An 11,975-nucleotide genomic window follows, 5' to 3' on the forward strand; every position below is an offset into this window, starting at 1 on the left:
GGAAGGACATTCCCTAGTGACACGGCGCTAGGATTTTTTCGGCATGTATGTGTTCTCAAAGACGATACAAAGTAAACAAGTGTCATACATTTCTATGCGATCTGAGTCGTTTTGGTGACATTAACTCATAATATTAATCACATCCTTGTAAAACAAGTTTGTGTATATAGAGCCTACTTTGGGCAGGCTGATTTTGCCTACCCCGAAGCCCCCTCTTTTCTCCCTAGACTCTTTCATTGGCCTTGCAGTAGCCTACACTGAAACGCACGGGCGTCGGTGTGTGCCTGGTTCGCGCTCCCTTGAGTTGACTGGAACATTCATTGTCGGCGAGTGAGGACTTGTCTGTAAAGTTAACAGAAAAATACTTCATGGCTTACTCAGTAAGAGCAGTAACTCAGTAAGAGCAGCTGGAGCACGGGAAAATATGATTGAAAATTATGACATCAACTTTGGGGGACAAAACATTTTATATGATGACAAATTGTGTGTGTAATTATACTTTAAAAATATTTACGTATAATTCAGGTGTAAATACAATATTATAATGAGGTGTTTTGGCATAATAGTAAAATCGAATAAAAGTGTAATTTTATGATTATAAAATACGACTTCACCACAACCAATTCATACTTCACATTTGATTTTGTAAGTCAAAACAAACAATCCTCACATGAAAATCCAACATGGCGGCGCCCATTGGGACATTGTGTAGTACAGATGAGGTTATTTACAATTACTTGTAATTTTCATTCAACCTAATGGTAATTTCCTTCTGAAATGTAAATAGTATCCGGCTTCCAGTTTACAATAATCTGCGTTTGATCTTTAGATAGATAGATGGTTACGCTAGGTTTGATTTTTTTTAAATGCCTAGCTAGCTAGCTAGCCAACTTTCTTGGTCAGTGGCCGTGACTGATTCAGAATTTTTTTTATTTTTTTTTTATTTCACCTTTATTTAACCAGGTAAGCCAGTTGAGAACATGTTCTCATTTACAACCTACGCCTGGCCAAGATAAAGCAAGTAGTGCAATAAAAACAACACAGAGTTACATATGGGTAAAAAAACATAAAGTCAGAAATCACAATAGAAAATATATATACAGTGTGTGCAAATGTAGCAAGTTATGGAGGTAAGGCAATAAATAGGCTATAGTGCAGAATAATTACAATAGTATTAACACTGGAATGCTAGATGTGCAAGAGATGATGTGCAAATAGAGATACTGGGGTGCAAAAGAGCAAAATAAATAACAATATAGGGATGAGGTAGTTGGGTGGGCTAATTTCAGATGGGCTGTGTACAGGTGCAGTGATCGGTAGGGTGCTCTGACAACTGATGCTTAAAGTTATTGAGGGAGATAAGAGTCTGCAGCTTCAGAGATTTTTGCTGCAATTCGTTCCAGTCATTGGCAGCAGAGAACTGGAAGGAATGGCGGAGGTGTTGGCTTTGGGAATGACCAGTGAGATATACCTGCTGGAGCGCAGACTACGGGTGGGTGCTGCTATGGTGACCAATGAGCTAAGATAAGGCGGGGATTTGCCTAGCAGTGATTTATAGATGGCCTGGAGCCAGTGGGTTTGACGACGAACATGTAGTGAGGACCAGCCAACAAGAGAGTACAGGTCACAGTGGTGGGTAGTGTATGGGGCTTTGGAGACAAAACGGATGGCACTGTGATAGACTACATCCAATTTGCTGAGTAGAGTGTTGGAGGCTATTTTGTAAATGACATCGCGAAGTCAAGGATCGGTAGGATAGTCAGTTTTACGAGGGGCATGTTTGGCAGCATGAGTGAAGGAGGCTTTGTTGCGAGAAATAGGAAGCCGATTCTAGATTTAACTTTGGATTGGAGATTCTTTATGTGAGTCTGGAAGTTGAGTTTACTGTCTAACCAGACACCTAGATATTTGTAGTTGTCCACATACTCATAGGTCAGACCACGTCGAGTGGTGATTCTAGTCGGGTGGCGGGCGCTAGCAGCGTTCGATTGAAAAGCATGCATTTAGTTTTACTAGTGTTTAAGAGCAGTTGAAGGCTACTGAAGGATTGTTGTATGGCATTGAAGCTCGTTTGGAGGTTTTTAACCGTTGACCAATGAAGGGCCAGATGTATACAAAATGGTGGCGTCTGCGTAGAGGTGGATCTGAGAGTCACCAGCAGCAGTGAGAATGAGAACGAACTACATGTCTCAGTCATTGTATTGTGTAACATATGTTAATCTTTGATAGCCCTGTCGTCAGATATTTCTAACGAATCCATTGTTCTCTTAAATTGTTATTTTTTTCTATGTACGTGAGCTGCTCAATCAATGTCAGATTCAGAAACACAAGCTAGACAGCCTAGCTAAATGAACTGAATTCCTGGTCTGTTTTCAGCTTTGAGGCAATACAGTCGTTGTTTTACTATGACACGTGGGGCACAGGCTGGAATCAAGTGGAGGACAGAGTAAGCTCTAAAAGACAGAAACAACTGTCAAGACAAAATGAAACACACACAATTGTAGCTATTACGGCTGTGTTGACTGTTGATATACACTACAGTTAAAAAAATTGGGGTCACTTAGAAATGTCCTTGTTTTCGAAAGAAAATCATTTTTTTCTCTCCATTTAAATAACATCAAATTGATCAGAAATACAGTGTAGACATCCTTAATGTTGTAAATGGCTATTGTAGCTGGAAACGGCAGATTTTTTAAAATGGAATATCTACATAGGCGTACAGAGGCCCATTATCAGCAACCAACTGAGCAAGAGGACAAATACATTAGTGTCTTGTTTGAGAAACAAGACACCTCACAGGTCCTCAACTGGCAGCTTCATTAAATAGTACCCGCAAAACACCAGTCGAAACGTCAACGGTGAAGAGGCGACTCCGGGATGCTGACCTTCTAGGCAGAGTTGCAAAGAAAAAACCATCTCAGACTGGCCAATAAAAATAAAAGATTAAGATGGGCAGTCTGAGATATGGCTTTTTCTTTGCAACTCTGCCTAGAAAGTGTTTTGCGGGGTACTATTTAATGAAGCTGCCAGTTGAGGACCTGTGAGGCGCCTGTTTCTCAAACTAGACACTCTAATGTATTTGTCCTCTTGCTCAGTTGTGCACCGGGGCCTCCCACTCCTCTTTCTATTCTGGTTAGAGCCAGTTTGCGCTGTTCTGTGAAGGGAGTAGTACACAGCATTGTACGAGATCTTCAGTTTCATAGCAATTTCTCGCATGGAATAGCCTTCATTTCTCAGAACAAGAATAGACTGACGAGTTTCAGAAGAAAGTTATTTGTTTCTGGCCATTTTGAGCCTGTAATCAAACCCACAATTGCTGATGCTCCAGATACTCAACTAGTCTGTCTCAAGAAGCCCAGTTTTGTTGCTTCTTTAATCAGCACAACAGTTTTCAGCTGTGCTAACATAATTGCAAAAGGGTTTTCTAATGATCAATTTGCCTTTTACAATGATAAACTTGGATTAGCAAACACAACGTGCCATTGGAACACAGGACTGATGGTTGCTGATAATGGGTCTGTGTACGCCTATGTAGATATTCCATTAAAAATCAGCCATTTCCAGCTACAATAGCCATTTACAATATTAACAATGTCTACACTTTATTTCTGATCAATTTGAAGTTATTTTAATGGACCAAAAAATGGCTTTTCTTTCGAAAACAAGGACATTTTGAAGTGACCCCAAACTTTTGAACGGTAGTGTACTTTTTTTTACAATTCCACCTGGCTTTGTCCACAGAAATGGTCTTGCCCGCAGTGGAACAGAGTATGGCCCCCTGACAGATTTCCCTGACTGATCCTTTGCAGGCAGGCAAGTTCACGATTGGAGCATTCATTTTAATGTATGGCAGGAACATAATGTATGGTTGGTCAATGGAGCTGGTAGATGCTGTGTGTGTGTCGTTTGTACACGTTATGTTCATGTGGTTTTCGGGGTTATGATTTGTGGGTGTGTTTTACACACAGATGGCCAGTCGGCACCCCCCACTGAAAGGACAGCTGAGGAGAAAGCAGGAGAGAGAGACGTTAGCAGTCAGTACCTTCTCTTATGTTTCTTCATATTACCTCCCAAAAAGTTTGTATGTAGTTCACTTTCACGTATTGTCAGCAATATATTGTATGCTCTTGAACCCTCCCCTTTTTATGCAACTCTACTCCTCCATCTCTATCTTCTATTTATCCCTTCCCTTCATTTTATTTTCTCTCTCCTCCAGAGACGTGTAGTGAATCTAAGCTCTGAGGTGGATAAAGGGATGGAAGTGTGGAGGGAGAAACGGGAAGAAGGTAAAAGGATGGAGGAACGCAATCAATCTCTTCTGCTAAAACCCAAAGGGAACCTTTTATTGAAGAAAAATAAATAAGAAATCATATTTTCTGTTCTAGCTCACGTTACTTATTAACAAAATGGTGGAGTTGGTGTATGGCTTTGTCTTGTTGTTATTGTTTGTAGTAGTTATTTTGCCCTTTTCAATGTTTTTCGAAAATAAACTTTAATGTATATCCACAACTTACTGTTAATCTACTGTCTTATTTGTTCTTGAATGTATGTATGAAAAAATATTAGGAACATGGTTGGTAAAGGTTATTACAGTAGAGTAATATATTTCTCTCCCTCAATGTCATCCTTCCTCCACTAGAATGCAGTATTTCACCAGTTTAGGTCAATATCCGGGCTTCGCCGCCATTTTGTCTCCAGTACGGCTCTAGAGGGAGTGCTGTGTGGGCGGGTGAAGAGAGGGAGGGTTTGTCAAACAGAAAAGTTAAATTGTGTAGCTGTGTGTATGTGTGTTTTTATCTTAACTAGATGCAATGTTTTAGGGACACCTTTGTGATTTAAGCAAATGTTACAATGTGCTTAAGCTAATGTGAAAATATGTATATGTGGTATGCTGCTGGTACCTTTATACTGCCCCCTTGCAACTTGACTGTTATATAAAAGTTCCATTGTGAATGTGGGTGTGAATCAGTCTAGTCATGAAGTGCTGTGTAAGGCTGCAATTAAAGAACTTTGCATTCCTGTGTGTGCCAGACACACACAATATACACACACGTAGACACAGGGGAAAGTGTGTTATGGGACAGAGAGTGTGTCCCACGCTGCTGACAGCCTGTTGTCTGGAAAGATGATTAACTAAGAGGCTGTTCCTATAGGAACGGCAGTTTTACCATCTGAAGTGGTCCTACAGGCATCTCACTGTGTCAGCTACTCTGCTGAGTGTGTCAGTCACTCTGTTGCAAAAGTTTCCCATTTAATGTCCCACCAATGCCCCTCTTATACAAGAGACTAGAAACTAGGATAAGTGATGCGAGGTCAAGTTCTAATTTCAAATGTTTTCTTGCTCTTTCTGTCACACAAGCTTATGGTCATGTGGGTGTGTGTGTGAGTTCTAAAGGGATAACGTATTAGACTGCCCCTGTTATATTTAAGCATACTTTGTATTTGTAACATCAGCTGTAATTTAGAGTGACTTTGACTAACCAACAGTCTGTGTTTACAAAGTGAAGTAAGGTACTCAAGTGTCCAGTGTCTCTCTCTCAACCTTTCTCTCTACCTCTCCTCTCTCATTCTCTCCTCTCTCCCATTCTCTCCCTCTCTCCTGCCTTCTCTCTTGCTCTCTCTCAGGGTCTCCCTCACTTGCCCTCTCTCTCCCGCTCTCTCTCTCTCTCTCAGGTCTTCTTGCCGATCTCAGCAAAGTACCACTGTAATTAAGGCGTGCTAGCCGCTGAGTTGCAGATTCTTTTCTATGGCGATTAAGCTTTATTTTCCCCTCCTTTCTTTTTCATGGGGCTGAAGACCAAGCTGGACCAAGGACGGCTCAGCTCCACTGGAGTGTTGACTGTTAGTTGTGGCTGTTTGTTGTGTCACTGGGTGAACCATATAATTACAATCTAGCAATTCAAATTCTATGCGATGAACAATGAGCATTCTTAACGGAGGACATCTAATGTGTAAGAAGAACCAAGTATTTTGAAGCTGAATACAAAGTCTCTCAGACTGATTCTCTCACTTTTCTCTCCCAAGTGAGAATTCTAAAGCATTTCAACAATGGCTTGGAATGAACCTCTTACTTCTCACACCCAATTTCACAGTGTTCTACACATTTCATCCAACTTAACATCTCCTTTGGAAAAACTGAGCATTATGTGTGAAAGAGCCAGGATCACTCTCTCTCTCCACTCATATCTCGCTCTCCTCTCTCGCTTTCTCTCCTCTCCACTCCCCCGTGTTGTTTGGTTTTTACAAATGAGAACCAGATGTTGCTTATTGTGCAGAAGTCACGGAGGGAGGAGAGTGGGTGAGGTCAGTCTGCTGTAGCAAACAGCAGCACACACAGAGGTAGAGAGGAAAGAATGGATAAAGAGAAAGAAGCAAGGAGGAGAAGAAGATCAGAAGGGTTATCATCCCTCTGATGTGGTGGGTTAGTGTTTTAGATTCAGCCAAAAGGTTAATGCAGCCCTAGGCCCACAGGCCTGAGACAAAGCAGGGAGGTTTCCTGGCGGATATGACTGGGCTGCGGCGAGGGAGCCTGGGCAGAGTTTGGGAAGGGGTTGGGGTTTTGTGGAGGAACTGATTCAGCAAGTCCTGCTTAGGGTGTCACATCCTCACCAGTGTCTAACTGCTGTGTTAAATGAAATCAGACCTAAGTTCAAACCTCAAGCAATTTCAGTCTTTCAGTGTTGTACTTGTAGGCCAACTTGATAGTGCTGTTTGTTATACTGGAGAGGTTGGGTTTCCAGTTGTTGTTTTTCAAATGGAATTAACATACACTCTGGTACTTGACTCAGATTGCAAGGGAATTTTCTTGTCGCTCTTTCTTTCTGTAACACAAACTTATACGGAAGTGTGTGTGTGTGCGTTTATGCTTGTGTTCGTCCAAACTTGTGTCTGTGTGAGTGCATGTCCATACTTGTGTCTGAATGTGTGTGCGTTGGTGAGTGAGATAGATCGTTTCGAGTGCGCCTCAATGTAGGTTACCCAAACACACTCAGGTTGAATTGCAAGCTGCTGGCCAGCCCACTTCCTGGCTGGCTGGTTGGGTTAGGAGAGCTGAGGCTGAGGCTTGAACATTGTGGGCCTGGACTGCCATATAGACTGACTGGGCCCAAACACATTCACTAACATGGCTGCCTGCTCTATTTCTCTGTAACACAAGTTTATGTGACCGTGTGTGTGCATACTGTCCATCTGTTTATCACACATTCTCCCTCTTCTCTCATCCATCCATCATCTGAATGTTAGTGGTGTTAACCCAAGGATGTAGATGGAGTGTCGGAATGGAAATTAGTCTGAAAAGATAAATGGTTGTAATACTGCATGCTGGGAAAGATTAGTTGGAGCATGAGACAAATGGAAATACCAGGCGACGTGGAGAGGGGACAGAGAACGTGGGCGAGGAGAGGAACAGATGTGGGATGAAAGAGGGAGAGAGAGGGAGAGACAGAGAGGGAAAGGAAGATGGAGAGAGAGAATGGAAAGACTGAAAGAAGATCCACAAAGTAAAGCTTGAGAAAGTTATGAACAAGCGTTTAATGGAGAGAAAATTATAACATTTCGTAAAGTTATAAGAATATAAAAATGGCTTCCAATCCACACAGATGGAACATAAACAGTTAAAGGATGTGAGGAGAGGGCATGGGGAGAGAGAGGATATGAGGAGAGGGGATGTGAGGAGATGAGATGGGGGAATGGGAGGAGAGGGGATGGGGAGGAGAGGAGAGGGGATGGGGGAATTGGAGGAGGGAGAATGGGGATGTGGGGGAGGGAGGGGGGAATGGGAGGAGGGGAGAGGGGATGGGGAGAATGGGAGGAGAGGAGAGTGGATGGGGAACTGGGAGGAGAGGGGATGGGGGAATGGGAGGAGAGGGGATGGGGGAATGGGAGGAGAGGGGATGGGGGATATGGGAGGAGAGTGGATGGGGGAATGGGAGGAGAGGGGATGGCGGATTGAGAGGAGAGGGGATGGGGAATGAGAGGAGAGGGGATGGGGGAATGGGAGGAGAGGAGAGGAGCAGGATGGGGGAATGGGAGGTGAGGAGCGGGATGGGGAAATGGGAGGAGAGGAGCGGGATGGGGGAATGGGAGGAGAGGAGCGGAATGGGAGGAGAGGAGAAGGGGGGATGGGAGTAGAGGAGAGGGGATGTGAGGCGAGGAGATGTGAGGAGAGGAGGTGAGAGGAGACGTGAGGAGAGGAGAGGAGGTAAGAGGAGGTGAGAGGAGAGGTGAGGAGAGGAGATGTATGGGAGGGGAGGAGAGGAGAGGGGATGGGGGAATGGGAGGAGAGGAGCGGAATGGGAGGAGAGGAGAAGGGGGGATGGGAGTAGAGGAGAGGGGATGTGAGGCGAGGAGATGTGAGAAGAGGAGATGTGAGGAGAGGAGGTGAGAGGAGAGGAGAGGAGGAAAGAGGAGGTGAGAGGAGATGTGAGGAGAGGAGATGTAAGGAGAGGAGAGGAGGTGAGAGGAGATGTGAGACCATCCTCCCCTTCCTCCTCTAAGGAGCCTCCACTGCCTCACATCTCCTCTCAGTTGGATAGTGAAACATTTAAAAATTTATCATTTTTAGATAAAACTATACTAAATAGGTCTACAGTAGCCTCAGCAGCACTCTGTTGGGTAGCACCATGGTGTAGCCGGAGGACAGCTAGCTTCTGTCCTCCTTTGGGTACATTGACTTCAATACAAAACCTGGGAGGCTCATGGTTCTCACCCCCTTCCATAGACTTACAGATTAATTATGACATCTTCTGGAGGACGTCCTCCAACCTATCAGAGCTCTTGCAGCATGAACTGACATGTTGTCCACCCAATCAAAGGATCAGAGAATGAATCTAGTACTGAAAGCATAAGCTACAGCTAGCTAGCACTGCAGTGCATAAAATGTGGTGAGTAGTTGACTCAAAGAGAGAGAAATACAATAGTTGAACAGTTTTAAACTAATTAATTTCTTCCAAAATGAAGGAGAAGCAAGAAAGAGAGAGCTAGCTATATTTGGTTTTATGTTTTTTAACTGTAACTTTCACTTAGGTAGCGAATGGCACAGTAGTCTAAGGCACTGCTTCGCAGTGCTAGCTGTGCCACTAGAGATCCTGGTTCGAATCCAGGCTCTGTCGTAGCCGGCCGCAACCGGGAGACCCATGGGGTGGCGCACAATTGCCCCAGCGTCGTCCAGGGTAGGGGAGGGAATGGCCGGCAGAGATGTAGCTCAGTTGGTAGAGCATGGCGTTTGCAATGCCAGGGTTGTGGGTTCGATTCCCACGGGGAATGACAGTATGAAAAAATAAAAAATTAATGTATGCACTCACTAACTGTAAGTCGCTCTGGATAAGAGCGTCTGCTAAATGACTAAAATGAAAATGTGAATGCAGCAAGCTAGTTTAGCCTACTCAAACACCCGGCTCAAACAGAGAGGGATGCTATGTTAGATAGCTGGCTATAGAGTACCACACTATGAGTCATAATACCCATAAAACCTAGCAGTCAAACAGGGAAATGTTTCCAATCGTTTTCCATCATTAATTTTTTCCAAAGGGGATTTTAGAAGCACTTGAAATAATAGCTGTGTTTCGTGTAGGTTTACCCTGGCGTGACGTTTTCATAACCGTGTAAATCTCTCTAGGACAAGGTGACTTTTATCAATGTACAGTGCCTTGCAAAAGTATTCATCCCCCTTGGCATTTTTCCTATTTTGTTGCATTACAACCTGTAATTTAAATAGATTTTTATTTGGATTTCATGTAATGGACTTTGGTGAAAATTGGTGAAGTGGAACACCATCCCCACAGTGAAGCATGGTGGTGGCAGCATCATGCTGTGTGGATGTTTTTCATCGGCAGCGACTGGGAAACTGGTCAGAATTGAAGGAATGATGGATGGCGCTAAATACAGGGAAATTCTTGAGGGAAACCTGTTTCAGTCTTCCAGAGATTTGAGACTGGGACGGAGGTTCACCTTCCAGCAGGACAATGACTCTAAGCATACTGCTAAAGTAACACTCGAGTGGTTTAAGGGGAAACATTTAGATGTCTTTGAATGGCCTAGTCAAAGCCCAGACCTCAATCCAATTGAGAATCTGTGGTATGACTTAAAGATTGCTGTACACCAGCGGAACCCATCCAACTTGAAGGAGCTGGAGCAGTTTTGCCTTGAAGAATGGGCAAAAATCCCAGTGGCTAGATGTGCCAAGCTTATAGAGACATACCCCAAGAGACTTGCAGCTGTAATTGCTGCAAAAGGTGGCTCTACAAAGTATTGACTTTGGGAGGGTGAATAGTTATGCATGCTCAAGTTTTCTTTTTTTTTCATAAAGAACTACAAATACCATGGTGATCTGGAAGAGACTGCTGAATTGAGGCAAAGGTAAGAATCTCTGGATTAACTATCTAATGTTGGCTAAATGTAGTAATTAATAAATTGGCTACATTTCTTTAAATTGTGCAAGTTTTAAATTGACACAATACCTGTTTAGCAAAGGTTTCAGCTAGAGATGACGTGCAGGAGCTTGCAGGGATTTGTAGTCTTGCATGATGTCTTCTTTGATGCTAATTAGCATTTTTTAATATGAGAGTAAATAGAGCCGAATATATTGATAAAACTTAAACCAAGGTAAGCCTACACGAAACACAGCCCTTATTTTAAGTGTTTCTAAAATCCCCTATGGGAAAAATTAATGGTGTAAAAAAACAATTGGAACCATTTCCATGTTTGACCGCTAGGTTTTATGGGTATTATGACACCTCCACTGTGGGGCTCTATGGCTATCCAACACTGGAACGCATCCAAGTCAAGGTAGGCTTTTGGTTTTATGAATTTATTGCCACCGGGGCCCGCCGGTGTAACTCCTAAACTGCTTTCTGACTGTACACTGTACTGCATGATTGGAGCGGGCTTACTCACACGTTCGTTCTAGTAGTTCTAGTTGACTATGAGGTGACAACGATGTAGGCTGTGTGTAGTGGTTAGCGATCATGATATTAAAGTTTGGCTTGGAAAGGTTTTTTCACCTGGTCACAGACAGCTGATGTGTTGTGCACTGAAGTCCACAAGTGAAGGGAAAAGGTGAGAGGAGTAGAGCGTGTAGATAAAGGAGCTCCTGAGTGGCGCAGTGGTCTAAGGCACTGCATCGCAGTGCTAACTGTGCCACTAGAGATCCTGGTTCGAATCCAGGCTCTGTCGCAGCCGTCCGCGACCGGGAGACTCATGGGCGGCGCACAATTGGCCCAGTGTCGTCCAGGGTAGGGGAGGGAATGGCCGGCAGGGATGTAGCTCAGTTGATAGAGCATGGCGTTTGCAACGCCAGGGTTGTGGGTTCGATTCCCATGGGGGGCCAGTATAAAAAAAAATGTATTCACTAACTGTAAGTCGCTCTGGATAAGAGCGTCTGCTAAATGACTAAAATGTAAAAATGTAAATGTAATAATTGTGAGAAGGAATTATATATATACAACGAGCAAAGTGATCATGCTGTTTTTATGTGGCTGCTATAAAAGTGAACTGTTTTCGTGTGATCAGGGATGTATCCATTCCACCGATTCTGTAGGAAAATATTTCTTAAACGGAAGCAAACAGAACGAAACGGGGATAAACATACCTGCATTTGTCCAATAGAAACTCTAATTTGCAACTGTTGGACTAATGATTACACTCTAGATCAGCTAGGAGCAGGCAAAAGTGTGCAAATTGGTATTGAATGTGTCACTGTCTGTCACCTTGATTACTAAAAATTATCTTGATCTGTGCACCTACGTTGTAAACTTTCATTCATAGGCTAGGTCGTAGCAACCTCATCATGGGTACAGGGAACATTTGAGTATCATGTAGTAGCGTGAATAGAATATGAATGACAGTCATCCAAAATGCTGTAATACAAATAATGCAATGCTCATAAAAAACAAAACAATTCTCCCTCATCTTAAACGGCACTGACCGCCACTGATGTGAGGAGAGGAGATGTGAGAAGAGGAGATGTGAGAAGAGGA

At 43.4% G+C, this 11,975-nt stretch overlaps 1 non-coding gene across 1 annotated transcript; it reads left to right on the forward strand.

The window, feature by feature from the left end:
• The first annotated feature begins 660 nt into the window (after positions 1 to 660).
• On the forward strand, positions 661 to 3,813 carry LOC121572619. Its single transcript, XR_006661865.1, has 3 exons — positions 661 to 722; positions 2,377 to 2,446; positions 3,742 to 3,813. It is a non-coding gene; the product is annotated as an uncharacterized LOC121572619 (transcript).
• The last annotated feature ends 8,162 nt before the right edge of the window (positions 3,814 to 11,975 follow it).

This window comes from Coregonus clupeaformis, chromosome 16, assembly GCF_020615455.1.
Source record: "Coregonus clupeaformis isolate EN_2021a chromosome 16, ASM2061545v1, whole genome shotgun sequence".
In the NCBI taxonomy this organism is placed as follows: Eukaryota; Metazoa; Chordata; class Actinopteri; order Salmoniformes; family Salmonidae; genus Coregonus; species Coregonus clupeaformis.